This window comes from Aethalodelphis obliquidens, unplaced genomic scaffold (genome assembly GCF_003676395.1).
Source record: "Aethalodelphis obliquidens isolate GAN/ISIS:26980383/991018 unplaced genomic scaffold, ASM367639v1 scaffold29, whole genome shotgun sequence".
NCBI lineage: Eukaryota > Metazoa > Chordata > Mammalia > Artiodactyla > Delphinidae > Aethalodelphis > Aethalodelphis obliquidens.
Window position 1 is genome coordinate 17,518,284 of NW_020837973.1, and position 14,551 is coordinate 17,532,834.

The window sequence follows — 14,551 nt, forward strand, 5'->3', positions numbered from 1 at the left end:
AGAAGACCCAGGAGGTCTTGTGTTCAAGCCTCTTATGGACTATTGTACTTTGTCAGTTTTGTTGATCCAGATGTAACACTATGAGTTGGCAATGGAACATATTGTTCCAGAACCATTTGTTGAAAATGTTAGGGAATTATCCAGTTTCTCACCATTAAGTATCTCATCATTAAGTGATGGTAAATATCTCAGTAGTAAGTATCTTACCATTAAGTATCTAAAGTCTCAGATCCAGTTATTCCCTAAATTTATTCATCGTACTGGATCCTCTAATATGCCATATTAATAAACCATCCTCAGCTAGTAATATGTATATAGTTTCACAGTTTTAAATTCTTCTTTGACTTGTTTCTCTGAGAAGAACAGACATGTGGACACAGGGCGGGAAGGGGAGGATGGGATGAATTGGGAGATTAGGTTTGACATAAACACACTACCATGTATAAAGTAGATAGCTAGTGGGAACCTGCTGTATAGCACAGGGAACTCAGCTCGGTGCTCTGTGATGACCTAGATGGGTTGGATGGGGGTGTGGGAGCAAGGTCCAAGAAGGAGGGGATATAGGTATACATATAGCCGATTCACTTTATTGTATAGCAGAAACTAACACAACATTGTAAAGCAGTTTTACTCCAATAATAAAAAAAAGAAAGAAATACATCATCCTGTTATTTCTGTAATGAATCACTTTTATTTTAATAGTGATGAAATTGAAATTTGGTTTCTGGATTCAATATGCTTGCAAATTCAGATACCCTGCGTGAATGGGAGGATGGTGATGTACAGTAGTATAAAAAAGTGGATTTTACTTCATTTCCTTTCAAAGTTAGAATAAAATAGGAAGCATTCACCAAGTTTGTGTGAGAATACCAATTCCTTTAGACTGTGGGACTTCCTGATTAACTTTTATCATGTCTGATAATGTGTAGGGTAAAATGCATGAATTTATTCTAACCACAATAATCAATAGTTACTCTTATTAGCCATTTAATTTTTCACAGCGCACTCAAGACAGATGTATTGAAATTTGGTGGGGATTAGTGCCCTTTCTTTCAACATTTCTTATTCAAAGCTGATATTTCTTATCCTTGTAAAATGTGATGTTACTTAATATTCACTATAAAGTAAAGTTTGGGAAGTTTTAAGTATTCTCATGTAGTATGACCAATTAAAACCGGGCAAAGGGGACACTTGCCCCAAATCCAACCATAAGTATTAAATGTCAAGGCCCTCTGCACCTCATTCCTATCCCAATCATGCATTTATGAATGAGTGATGACACTATAGGGTCTACTTTTCCTTCTTGTTTTCCACTTTGTTATTTCACTATAGTCTCAGTGTCCTCCACTACAGCATCACTTCACCCACCAAGACCTACATTTGGGTAATTGATAACCCCCTCACATTCTCCATCAGGTATTGAGGTACATTGTGCACTGGTTGGCAATTATCATTATCCTTGGGTTGTTCCATTTAGACAACAGCAAATGCAGCAAATGGTCACAGGCAAAAAGATTCTAGACCTCAACTCAATCATCTTTCTTCCCACTGCCATAAGAAATTGAATACATTTAATACCCTGCTCTAATACCCATTTCCCAATTCTACCCACTGCCATTGGATTTATATTGTTTTACCACAATTGCCCTTGCAAGTTTATCAATGACTTCCGTATACTTATTTTTCAATCCTCATATTTCTTTTTTTTTTTTTTTGACATCTTTATTGGAGTATAATTGCTTTACAATGGTGTGTTAGTTTCTGCTTTATAACAAAGTGAATCAGTTATACATATACATATATCCCCATATCTCTTCCCTCTTGCGTTTCTTTCCCTCCCACCCTCCCTATCCCAGCCCTCTATTCACCTCATATTTCTTGATTTCAGTCTACCTCTCCTTCTTTAAAACTCTGTGTCCATGGACTCTACAACAAAACACTTCCCTGTTTTTTTCTCCTTACAATCTGAACACTTCTCTGGATCTTCTGTTTAGATTTCTGTGTCCTCTGCCTTATTTTTAAATGCAGAATATTCTTATCCCTCTAGTCTACACTGTCTTACAGTATTTTCTTATATCTCTATATTCTCTTGAAAATTATGTCGGGGACTCAGCAAACTTTTCTCAGTAAGGGACCAGAGAGTGAATATGGCTTTGTGGGTCATCTGGTCTTTGTCATAATTACTTAGTTCTGAATTGTTGTGTGAAAGTAGCATAGACAATGTGTATACCAATGGTGTAGCAATTAAAAAGCAGCATTTAATTTACAAAAATAGGTAGTTTGGCCCTTGGACCATACTTTACTGGCCACTGATCTTGTTCAATATTGTGAATTTTATTTGTCTCTGTACTATTACAATATGTGTACTTTCTAGCCAAGAACACTTTTGTTACCTGTAGAGATTTTATTTAACCCAATATTTAATATACCCCATTTGGCTGCATCACAGAATCTCATCACAGTAATTCAAGATTTCAAACTATAATCATAATTTTCTATTTCAAAAATTTCTTTCATCTCAGAAAATGCCATACTATCTTAAATCATTCTTTCAAGACAGAAAATTATGAGCTATATTTGACTTCTTCCTTGTCATAATTTCTTACATCAAATCAGTTTTAAACTTCTGTCAATTATTTTACCTAAATATAATATAAATATGCACCTAGATAGTTATCCAAGAGAAAAGAAAGCATAGCTATCCAAAAGAAAATAAAACATATGCCCAAAAAAAGAACTACACATTAATATTCATAGCAGCATTATGCATGGTAGCCAAAACTTGGAAACAATCAACTACTCATCAGTTGGTAAACTGACATACTAACTGTATGTATACTATACATATTCCATAGTAAGTTAATCAGAAAACAAACAAAATTTGGATCCATACATGAAACAGACTATGTGGAAAACATTTAAATACAATAGACTATGTATAAATTACATGATTCCATTCATATGACATTCTAGGGGGGAAAAAAGACCTATAAAACAAAACAAATGATATAGATGGTTGTGCAGGAATAGAGGAGAAAATTAACCACAAAGGGCCTGGGTGGAATTCTTTGGAGTATCTGGTACGTTCAATATCTCAATTGTGGTGGTGGTTTTATGACTCTCTAAAATTGCCAAAACTCATCAAACTGAATACCTTACAGGGAGATATTTTGGATATATAAACCATAGCTCAACAAAACTGTGAAAACAAACAAAATATAACCAAATAGAAAAAAATCAATTGACTCTGCTCTATTGAAAAACATTTTTCTGACATTTGACTATCATGTAGGTAACGTGACCTACACAGCTCTTCTTCTTTCGACACCCACCTTTCTGTCAGTTTTGCCTCCCACCAGTTGATTCCTGTTTGTCTGCATCAACTGTTTCACTTTAATAAAGGTTTCAGTTTAATAAAGATTCAGTGGTTTCAGTTTAATAAAGACTCAGTGGTTTCTCCTCTCTTCCTTCTTCTCTGCCATCTTCCTTAGCTAGCCCAAACACAACTTTGAATAGATTTGAAATAACTCCATAAGGAAAAACTCTATGATAAAATTTACTTAGGTCTCCTGTTGTCTGTTCTCATAATGAACTGTACGAAAGTTTTTCACACTCATCAAACCTATCGTTACATATGCAGTATTAGTCGTTCCCACTCTGAGTGTATGTTAAAGTCAGAGATGGTGACTTTCTTGTTTACTACTTTTATATTGTAGAGAACCTAGTGAAAAGTAGATTCTGAAATATATATTAAATGTATACATTTTTAAAAATGAGTTGTAATCTGGTAAATTAGTTTGCTAGGGCTACCATAACAAAATATCACAGACTGGGTGCCATATACAACAGAAATTTATTTTCTCTCAGTTCTGGAGGCTAGAAGTTCAAGAAATGGCAGTGTTGGTTTCTCCTAGGGCCATTGTCCTTGACATAAAGATGTCTGCCTTTCTCTTTGTGTGTGTATATCCCTGGTATCTCTTTTGTGTCCAAAATTCCTCTTCTTACAAGGACACCAGTCATAATGGATTAGGGTCCACCCTAGCAGCTTTATTTTAACTTAATCATTTCTTTAAAGACCTTATCAATGTACTAGGTGTTAGAGCTTCAACATATGAATTTGGGAGATGGACACAAGTCAGTCCATCTGAGAAATAAAATCAAATGTAGCTGGCAAAGTACACATTGGCTTTTTTTTGGGAGGGAGTAGTCTAACAATCTCTCTGGAGAGTGAGTTCTCAAGGACAAGGTAATGTGTTATTTTCCTTTCCTTCTCTCTGCACCTAATAGCCTGGCACCTAGTAGAGAATTTAACCACAACAACAAAAAAGTTTGTTACATTTAATTTCATTAAACTGAATTAAATACAAGGACACAAAATAAGCTCCTTTACTACTGAACAATTGATATTCACTTACCATATACATATTCTTAATGCATTAATTATGTGAAATACACACAGAACTTAAGGGAGAATCTGGATATTTTCAATGCTGTACTTTTTAATTTTCTAGCTTGGATTCTGCTGTGGAGTGGTGAAGACAGGTGAAACAACCAGTATTGCCACAGAGAGGTAATCAAACCAACTTTTTTTTTCTAATAAATTTATTTATTTTATTTACTTATTTTTGGCTGTGTTCGGTCTTTGTTGCTGTGTGAGGGCTTTCTCTAGTTGCAGCAAGGGGGGGCCACTCCTCATTGTGGCGCACAGGCTTCTCATTGCGGTGGCTTCTCTTGTTGCAGAGCACGGGCTCTAGGCGCTTGGGCTTCAGTAGCTGTAGCATGTGGGCTCAGTAGTTGTGCCTCGCGAGCTCCAGAGTGCAGCCTCAGCAGCTGTGGTGCACGGGCACAGCTGCTCCACGGCATGTGGGATCTTCATGGACCAGGGCTCAAACCCATGTCCCCTGCATTGGCAGGCGGACTCTCAACCACTGCACCACCAGGGAAGCCCCTGACTTTATTTTTTAAGATTAGCTTTTAAGAATTAACCGAGTCTTAGTTAATTCATTGCATGTTTGCTCAGCAAACTAAACTTAGGATTCTTTCTAGCACAACTTACTCATTTTATTATTTCTTTAAAATCATGAATTTATGGCAGATTATTTCAACTGTATGGGAAATAGTTAAAGTGCCTTACGTTTGTGGGTTTTATCTATTAGTACTCTTTACACGAGTTCAAGATGTTTAAGTCGTAGCTACATATACAGGATGAAATTAATCAGGCTTTCTAGAACATTAACATCTCTCAGAAGTGGAAGGGTGTTTGATCATTTTTGGACTGTAAAATCATGATTAAAGCTAATGTGATATGCTTTCACATAAGTATTTATAGCATGAATAAATCAACTCAAAACATTTGCTCCAACAATAAATGCTGGAGAGGGTGTGGAGAAAAGGGAACACTCTTGCACTGCTGGTGGGAATGTGAATTGGTACAGCCACTATGGAGAACAGTATGGAGGTTCCTTAAAAAACTACAAATAGAACTACCATATGACCCAGCAATCCCACTACTGGGCATATACCCTGAGAAAACCATAATTCAAAAAGAGTCATGTACCAAAATGTTCATTGCAGCTCTATTTACAATAGCCAGGACTTGGAGGCCTAAGTGTCCATTGACAGATGAATGGATAAAGAAGATGTGGCACATATATACAATGGAATATTACTCAGCCATAAAAAGAAACAAAATTGAGTTATTTGTAGTGAAGTGGATGGACCTAGAGTCTGTCATACAGAGTGAAGTAAGTCAGGAAGAGAAAAACAAATATGTATGCTAACACATGTATATGGAATCTAAAAAAAAAAAAAAAAAATGGTTCTGAAGAACCTAGGGGCAGGACAGGAATAAAGACGCAGACATAGAGCATGGGCTTGAGGACACGGGGAGGGAGAAGGGTAAGCTGGGACAAAGTGAGAGAGTGGCATGTACTTACATATACTACCAAATGTAAAAAAGATAGCTAGTGGGAAGCAGCCGCATAGCACAGGGAGATCAGCTTCTTGCTTTATGACCACCTAGAGGGGTGGGATAGGGAGGGTGGGAGGGAGACGCAAGAGGGAAGAGATATGGGAACATGTGTGTATGTATAGCTGATTCACTTTGTTATAAAGCAGAAACTAACACACCATTGTAAAGCAATTATATTCCAATAAAGAGGTTAAAAAACAAAACAAAACAAAAAACATTTGTTACTTCATATGAATCAGGCAAAAAATATCCCCTTTCATAGCAATTGATTTTTGCCATTAAATTTAAATATTTTCTGCATATATTTTTCAAATTAAAACCTTGAGAAGTATACAAATAGTTTTATCTTTTCCAAGTGTATGATATATGTCTTTCATAAAAATTGAGAAACAGTTAATGTTCATTTACTTATGGGATAATTACTCATTTGCGGTTCTTTTTTGTGTTTTGGGGCCAAGATTGGTTGAAATTTTTTAACTGCTTTACCATTTCTGTTTAAGCAACTTTTTCTTGAGCCAGAGTTGGTGCACTAATTTTTCTCAGTGAAAATGATTAAAAGATGCCCAACTTAGACCAGAATGGAAGACCTATTTCAAGTAGGGGTTAATGATTGTGAGGAGTGTTAAGAAAGGACAACAAAGGATTCTCTGGAAACAGTAAAAAGGCATTAATACAAAAGCACCATTTAGGAAAGAATAGAAAGTCCTTAGATCAGTGCGGATTCCCAGCTCTGGACAGACTTCAGCAACCAGCTCCTCAGTGGTAAAATTGCCACAGGCCAAGAGCCATGGCTTTCTGGGGGCTCATCTTTTTAATTTTGCTTCTCTCTGGGATTGTAGCCTTGTGATGCCTGCCATTCACTAGCCAGAAACAGTTATCTAATGTATATTATTCATTTTTAAAAAATTATTTATGGTGGTAGGGCTAGTCTGGTATCATTTTCTTTACTTTTACTAGAATTAAAATGTTTATTTTATTTTAAAATGCTCTTAAAATATATTTTCCAAATGAAAAATGATGCTGAGCAACTTTTCGTCTTATAGGGCATTCAAATATTCTCTTTTGTGATTTACCTCTTTAACTTTTATTCATTCCTTTAAATGATGTTTTAAGCCCCGAGGTTGTCATCTTTTCTATTTTTCAACTCTCTGTACTTTAAGACACCACCATGGTTCCCGCATCACTTGAACTCCTCATTCAAATTATACTAGTTCAAACATACCTGCTCCCTCTGCCAAAGACTTGTTTCTAGTAGGCTACTTTTGTGATAATGTAACTGTTTTGCCATTGTGTGTCATACGCTATTAAGTTCCATTTCCAAGAAGAGTAGAATCATCTTTGCCTTCAAACCCAAACAGTTCAGATAAGCAATCCCAGATTTCCAGTTCTGAGGATCTGTTACTTAATTTTATTGTTAAACATTATGTCAATCACTGTTCAATCCAGGGAAAATAAACTATCTATGTATTTTACCAGAAAGAGTTAAGTAAAAATATTTAGGTAAATAATCTTAGAAATGGCAGTGTGTTAGTTTGCTAGGGCTGCCACAACAAAAATACCACAAATCAGATGACTTAAAACACAGATTTATTTTCTCACAGCTCAGGAGTCTTGGAGTCAAGATCAAGTTTCTGGCAGGGTTGGTTTCCTCTGAGGCCTCTTTCCCTGGCTTACAAATGTCTGCCCCCTTGCTGCCTCTTCACATGGTTATCACTCAGTGCATGTGTGGCACTGGTGCGTTTCTGTATGTACTAATATCTCGTCTTCTTATAAGGACAATAGTTAGATTGCATTGGGGCCCAGCCTAATGGCCTCGTTTTAAATTAATTACCTCTTAAATGCCTTATCTTCAAATATAGTCCCATTCTGTGGTCCCCGGGGTTAGGACTTTGTCATACAAGTTTTGGGAGGATGCAATTCAGTCCACAACAGATAGGATACACCAGCTCTAGGATGTAAATCTAGAAATGGCTTCCAGAAAACCACAAAACTGACTCTCTAGGGATTTAGGAACACAACTGGAACCAAGGAATTCAAGTACACACTATTAAAACTGGCCTCAAAGTATAACCGAACTCAGGTTTGGCTCCTTACCACTCACAAGCCAATAATTCAAGAGGCAAGTCTCAATAGAAAGGAAAGCTGCTTTAGTTAGGAAATCCAGCAGTCTGGGGAGATGTTGGACATGTGTCTAGGGACCAACTCCAACGATTCTGCTCAACCATGACAATTCTTAAAGGAAAAAATGGGGGGAAGAATCTCAGTGAATTATCCAGGCAGGAGGTTGGGTTCTGCAGCAATCTCCATTGCATGCAGACGGGTTGACTCTCTCTTCAGATGGTATCTTGCCCTCCTGATCTGCCTGCAGGATTGCTTAGGGGGCTGTTGCGGGTAAAGAGCTAATTATCTTTAACTACTTAATTCTTCATTCTTATTTCTTTTTATCTAGGAAAAGAATCAACAGGTTAGACAAGGCATGGTGTGCATTCAGGAGAGCATAAATCAGGAGTTAGGATAAATTGCCCAGTGATCTCATTCCTATAATTAGGTTATTTTAAGGTTAGAGGGGAACAGAAGTGGGCAAACAGGAAAGGGGCAAAAGAGCTGCTTTCAAAAGGATCAGGAAATGACTGAGAAATGCACTGCAATGCTTGTCTGATACCCTACTCAGAACTGGTTAAAATACTTTAAATCCTCATCTCTTTTAAAATGGCTTTAAAAAAATAATCTTTAGCCTAATTAAATTTCTGATTGCTTCAATTTTCTTGATTCTTAGAGTACAGATAGACAGGTATTATGATTTTGTTTGGTTTTGTCACTGGGTGGTGGACATGCGTTGTAACAAAATAGCTTCAACCGAGGAGGTCAACGGAAGACCCTCACCAGCAATCGGTTCCAAGATAGTAAACAAAGAATTGCAAACTACCATGTTAAGCTTAAGCACAAAGCAGAGTTTATTTAAGCATAGGTGCACTCTCAGAGAGGGAGAGAAAGGGAGCGGGCTATGTCAGCGAAGTGAAGCAAGCCCAAAGCAAAGTTTATCAAGCAAAGTACACTCTTAGAGAGAGAGAGCACGGGCTGTTTCTGTGAATTGAAAGCAGCATTCCCGTGCAGGCTTAAGGGCACTTTTAAGGAGCATTTTGCAGGGAGGAGGGGTTGAGTGACAAGGGATCATTATTTGATTGACAGTCGCGAGCTATGTAACAAGTTTACTGCTTCGCATGCTCTCACCCTTTAATCGCTAAGAAACGCCCACTCAGGGGGGCAAAACCACATGTAGATTTTATTATAATTATGATATAATGAGTTTGGGTTTACTATAGGTTATACGCCTGTCTGGTCTGGGCATGAGCAGCCCGGGGAAGTCCCGTCATGTTACTGTACTCCCTCTTTATCAGGATAAACTGCCCACCACACAACCATAGTTTCACCCATTCTGGATCTGGTCAAGGGAGAGTCCCCAGATGGCTGGGTGTGAATCCATTTCTTCTTGTCTTTCTCGCCACTGTCTCCTCTGTGCTGCTAATGACTAACTACCTAACAGTTTAATTATTGTCATTAATTGTGTACATATCTTTCTCAGTATATCACCATTTTTCCCATTGACAATTGCATTAGTCATCAATTATTAGACTTCACCTTTCAAATGTTCATCTTGCAATTATATTTATTGAGCATATTAAATATAGTGCATTTGTAAAACAAATTTCCCATATTGAAATAAAGTAGGTTTGGCTCAGAACACCTTCATTTTCTTTATTATGCTGACATTTTGAATCTGTAACTAGGTTTTTGTTTTTGTTTTGCATCTTTATTGGAGTATAATTGCTTTACAATGGTGTGTTAGTTTCTGCTTTATAACAAAGTGAATCAGTTATACATATACATATATCCCCATAACTCTTCCCTCTTGTGTCTGCCTCCCTCCCACCCTCCCTATCCCACCCATCCAGGTGGTCACAAAGCACCGAGCTGCTCTCCCTGTGCTATGCAGCTGCTTCCCACTAGCGATCTATTTTACGTTTGGTACTGTATATATGTCCACGCCACGCTCTCACTTTGTCACAGCTTACCTTTCCCCCTCCCCATATCCTCAAGTCCATTCTCTAGTAGGTCTGTGTCTTTATTCCTGTCTTACCACTAGATTCTTCATGACATTTTTTTTTCCCTTAGATTCCATATATATGTGCTAGCATATGGTATTTGTCTTTCTCTTTCTGACTTACTTCACTCTGTATGACAGACTCTATGTCCATCCACCTCACTACAAATAACTCAGTTTCGTTTCTTTTTATGGCTGAGTAATATTCCATTGTATATATGTGCCACATCTTCTTTATCCATTCATCCAATGATGGACACTTAGGTTGTTTCCATCTCCTGGCTATTGTAAATAGAGCTGCAATGAATATTTTGGTACATGACTCTTTTTGAATTATGGGTTTCTCATGGTATATGCCCAGTAGTGGGATTGCTGGGTCATATGGTAGTTCTATTTGTAGTTTTTTAAGGAACCTCCATACTGTTCTCCATAGTGGCTGAACCAATTCACATTCCCACCAGCAGTGCAAGAGTGTTCCCTTTTCTCCACACCCTCTCCAGCATTTATTGTTTCTAGATTTTTTGATGATGGCCATTCTGACCAGTGTGAGGTGATACCTCATTGTAGATTTGATTTGCATTTCTCTAATGATTAATGATGTTGAGCATTCTTTCATGTGTTTGTTGGCAATCTGTATATCTTCTTTGGAGAAATATCTATTTAGGTCTTCTGCCAATTTTTGGATTGGGTTGTTTGTTTTTTTGTTATTGAGCTGCATGAGCTGCTTGTAAAGTTTGGAGTTAATCCTTTGTCAGTTGCTTCAGTTGCAAATATTTTCTCCCATTCTGAGGGTTGTCTTTTGGACTTGTTTATAGTTTCCTTTGCTGTGCAAAAGCTTTGAAGTTTCATTAGGTCCCATTTGTTTATTTTTGTTTTTATTTCCAGTTCTCTAGGAGGTGAGTCCAAAAGGATCTTGCTATGATTTATGTCATAGAGTGTTCTGCCTATGTTTTCCTCTAAAAGTTTGATAGTTTCTGGCCTTACATTTAGGTCTTTAATCCATTTTGAGCTTATTTTTGTGTATGGTGTTAGGGAGTGTTCTAATCTCATACGTTTACATGTACCTGTCCAGTTTTCCCAGCATCACCTATTGAAGAGTCTGTCCTTTCTCCACTGTACATTCCTGCCTCCTTTATCAAAGATAAGGTGACCATATGTGTGTGGGTTTATCTCTGGGCTTTCTATCCTGTTCCATTGATCTATATTTCTGTTTTTGTGCCAGTATCATACTGCCTTGATTACTGTAGCTTTGTACTATAGTCTGAAGTCAGGGACCCTGATTCCTCCAGCGCCATTTTTCGTTCGCAAGATTGCTTTGGCTATTCGGGGTCTTTTGTGTTTCCATACAAATTGTGAAAATTTTTGTTCTACTTCTGTGAAAAATGCCAGTGGTACTTTGATAGGGATTGCATTGATTCTGTAGATTGCTTTGGGTAGTGGAGTCATTGTCACAATGTTGATTCTTCCAATCCAAGAACATGGTATATCTCTCATCTATTTGTATCATCTTTCATTTCTTTCATCAGTGTCTTATAATTTTCTGCATACAGGTCTTTTCTCTCCTTAGGTAGGTTTATTCCTAGATATTTTATTATTTTTGTTGCAATGGTAAATGGGAGTGTTTTCACACTCAGATTTTTCATCATTAGTGTATAGGAATGCCAGAGATTTCTGTGCATTAATTTGGTATCCTGCTACTTTACCAAATTCATTGATTAGCTCTAGTAGTTTTCTGGTAGCATCTTTAGGATTCTATATGTATAGTATCATGTCATCTGCAAACAGTGACAGCTTTACTTCTTCTTTTCCGATTTGGATTCCTTTTATTTCCTTTTCTTCTCGGATTGCTGTGGCTAAAACTTCCAAAACTATGTTGAATAAGAGTGGTGAGAGTAGGCAACCTTGTCTTGTTCCTGATCTTAGTGGACATGCTTTCAGTTTTTCGCCATTGAGGATGATGTTGGCTGTGGGTTTGTCATATATGGTCTGTATTATGTTGAGGAAAGTTCCCTCTATGCCTACTTTCTGCAGGTTTTTTTTTTTTTATCATAAATGGGTGTTGAATTTTGTCGAAAGCTTTCTCTGCATCTATTGAGATGATCATATGTTTTTTCTCCCTCTTTTTGTTAATGTGGTTTATAACGTTGATTGATTTGCATATATTGAAGAATCCTTGCATTCTTGGAATAAACCCCACTTGATCGTGGTGTATGATCCTTTTAATGTGCTGTTGGATTGTGTTTGCTAGTATTTTGTTGAGGATTTTTGCATCTATGTTCATCAGTGATATTGGCCTGTAGTTTTCTTTCTTTGTGACATCCTTTTCTGATTTTGGTATCAGGGTGATGGTGGCCTCACAGAATGAGTTTGGGAGTGTCCTCCCTCTGCTATATTTTGGAAGAGTTTGAGAAGGATAGGTGTTAGCTCTTCTCTAAATGTTTGATAGAATTCGCCTGTGAAGCCATCTGGTCCTGGGCTTTTCTTTGTTGGAAGATTTTTAATCACAGTTTCAATTTCAGTGCTTGTGATTGGTCTGTTCATATTTTCTATTTCTTCCTGATTCAGTCTTGGCAGGTCGTGCATTTCTAAGTATTTGTCCATTTCTTCCAGGTTGTCCATTTTATTGGCATAGAGTTGCTTGTGGTAATCTCTCATGATTTTTTGTATTTCTGCAGTGTCAGTTGTTACTTCTCCTTTTTCATTTCTAATTCTATTGATTTGAGTCTTCTCCCTTTTTTTCTTGATGAGTCTGGCTAATGGTTTATCAATTTTGTTTATCTTCTCAAAGAACCAGCTTTTAGTTTTATTGATCTTTGTTCTTGTTTCCTTCATTTCTTTTTCATTTATTTCTGATCTGATCTTTATGATTTCTTTCCTTCTGCTAACTTTGGGTTTGTTTTTTCTTCTTTCTCTAATTGCTTGAGGTGCAAGGTTAGGTTGTTTATTAAAGATGTTTCCTGTTTCTTAGGGTAGGATTGTATTGCTATAAACTTCTGTCTTAGAACTGCTTTTGCTTCATCCCATAGGTTTTGGGTCATCGTGTCTCCATTGTCATTTGTTCCTAGGTATTGTTCGATTTCCTCTTTGATTTCTTCAGTGATCACTTCGTTACTAAGTAGGGTATTGTTTAGCCTCCATGTGTTCGTATTTTTTACAGATCTTTTCCTGTAATTGATATCTAGTCTCATAGCGTTGTGGTCAGAAAAGATACTTGATACCATTTCAATTTTTAAATTTACCAAGGCTTGATTTATGACCCAAGATATGATCTATCCTGGAGAATGTTCCATGAGCACTTGAGAAAAATGTGCATACTGTTGTTTTTGGATGGAATGTCCTATAAATATCAATTAAGTCCATCTTGTTTAATGAATCATTTAAAGCTTGTGTTTCCTTATTTATTTTCATTTTGCATGATCTGAAAGTGGGGTGTTAAAGTCCCCTATTATGAATTGTTACTGTCGATTTCCTCTTTTATGGCTGTTAGTATTTGCCTTATGTATTGAGGTGCTCCTATATTGGGTGCATAAATATTTACAATTGTTATATCTTCTTCTTGGATGGATCCCTTGATCATTATGTAGTGTCCTTCTTTGTCTCTTCTAATAATCTTTATTTTAAAGTCTATTTTGTCTGATATGAGAATTGCTACTCCAGCTTTCTTTTGGTTTCCATTTGCATGGACTATCTTTTTCCATCCCCTTACTTTCAGTCTGTATGTGTCTCTAGGTCTGAAGTCGGTCTCTTGTAGACAGCATATATATGGGTCTTGTTTTTGTATCCATTCAGCCAGTCTGCTTCTTTTGGTGGGAGCATTTAATCCATTTACATTTAAGGTAATTATCGATATGTATGTTCCTATTCCCATTTTCTTAATTGTTTTGGGTTCGTTATCATAGGTCTGTTCCTTCTCTTGTGTTCTTGCCTAGAGAAGTTCCTTTAGCATTTGTTGTAAAGCTGGTTTGGTGGTGCTGGACTCTCTCAGCTTTTGCTTGTCTGTAAAGGTTTAAATTTCTCTGTCAAATCTGAATGAGATCCTTGCTGGGTAGAGTAATCTTGGTTGTAGGTTTTTCTCCTTCATCAGTTTAAATATGTCCTGCCAGTCCTTTCTGGCTTGCAGAGTTTCTGCTGAATGATCAGCTGTTAACCTTATGGGGATTCCCTTGTGTGTTATTTGTTGTTTTTCCCTTGCAGCTTTTAATATGTTTTCTTTGTATTTAATTTTTGACAGTTTGATTAATATGTGTCTTGGCATGTTTCTCCTTGGATTTATCCTGTATGGGACTCTCTGTGCTTCCTGGACTTGATTGTCTATTTCCTTTCCCATATTAGGGAAGTTTTCAACTATAATCTCTTCAAATATTTTCTCAGTCCCTTGCTTTTTCTCTTCTTCTTCTGTAATCCTTATAATTCGAATGTTGGTGCATTTAATGTTGTCCCAGAGGTCTCTGAGACTGTCCTCAGTTCTTTTCATTCTT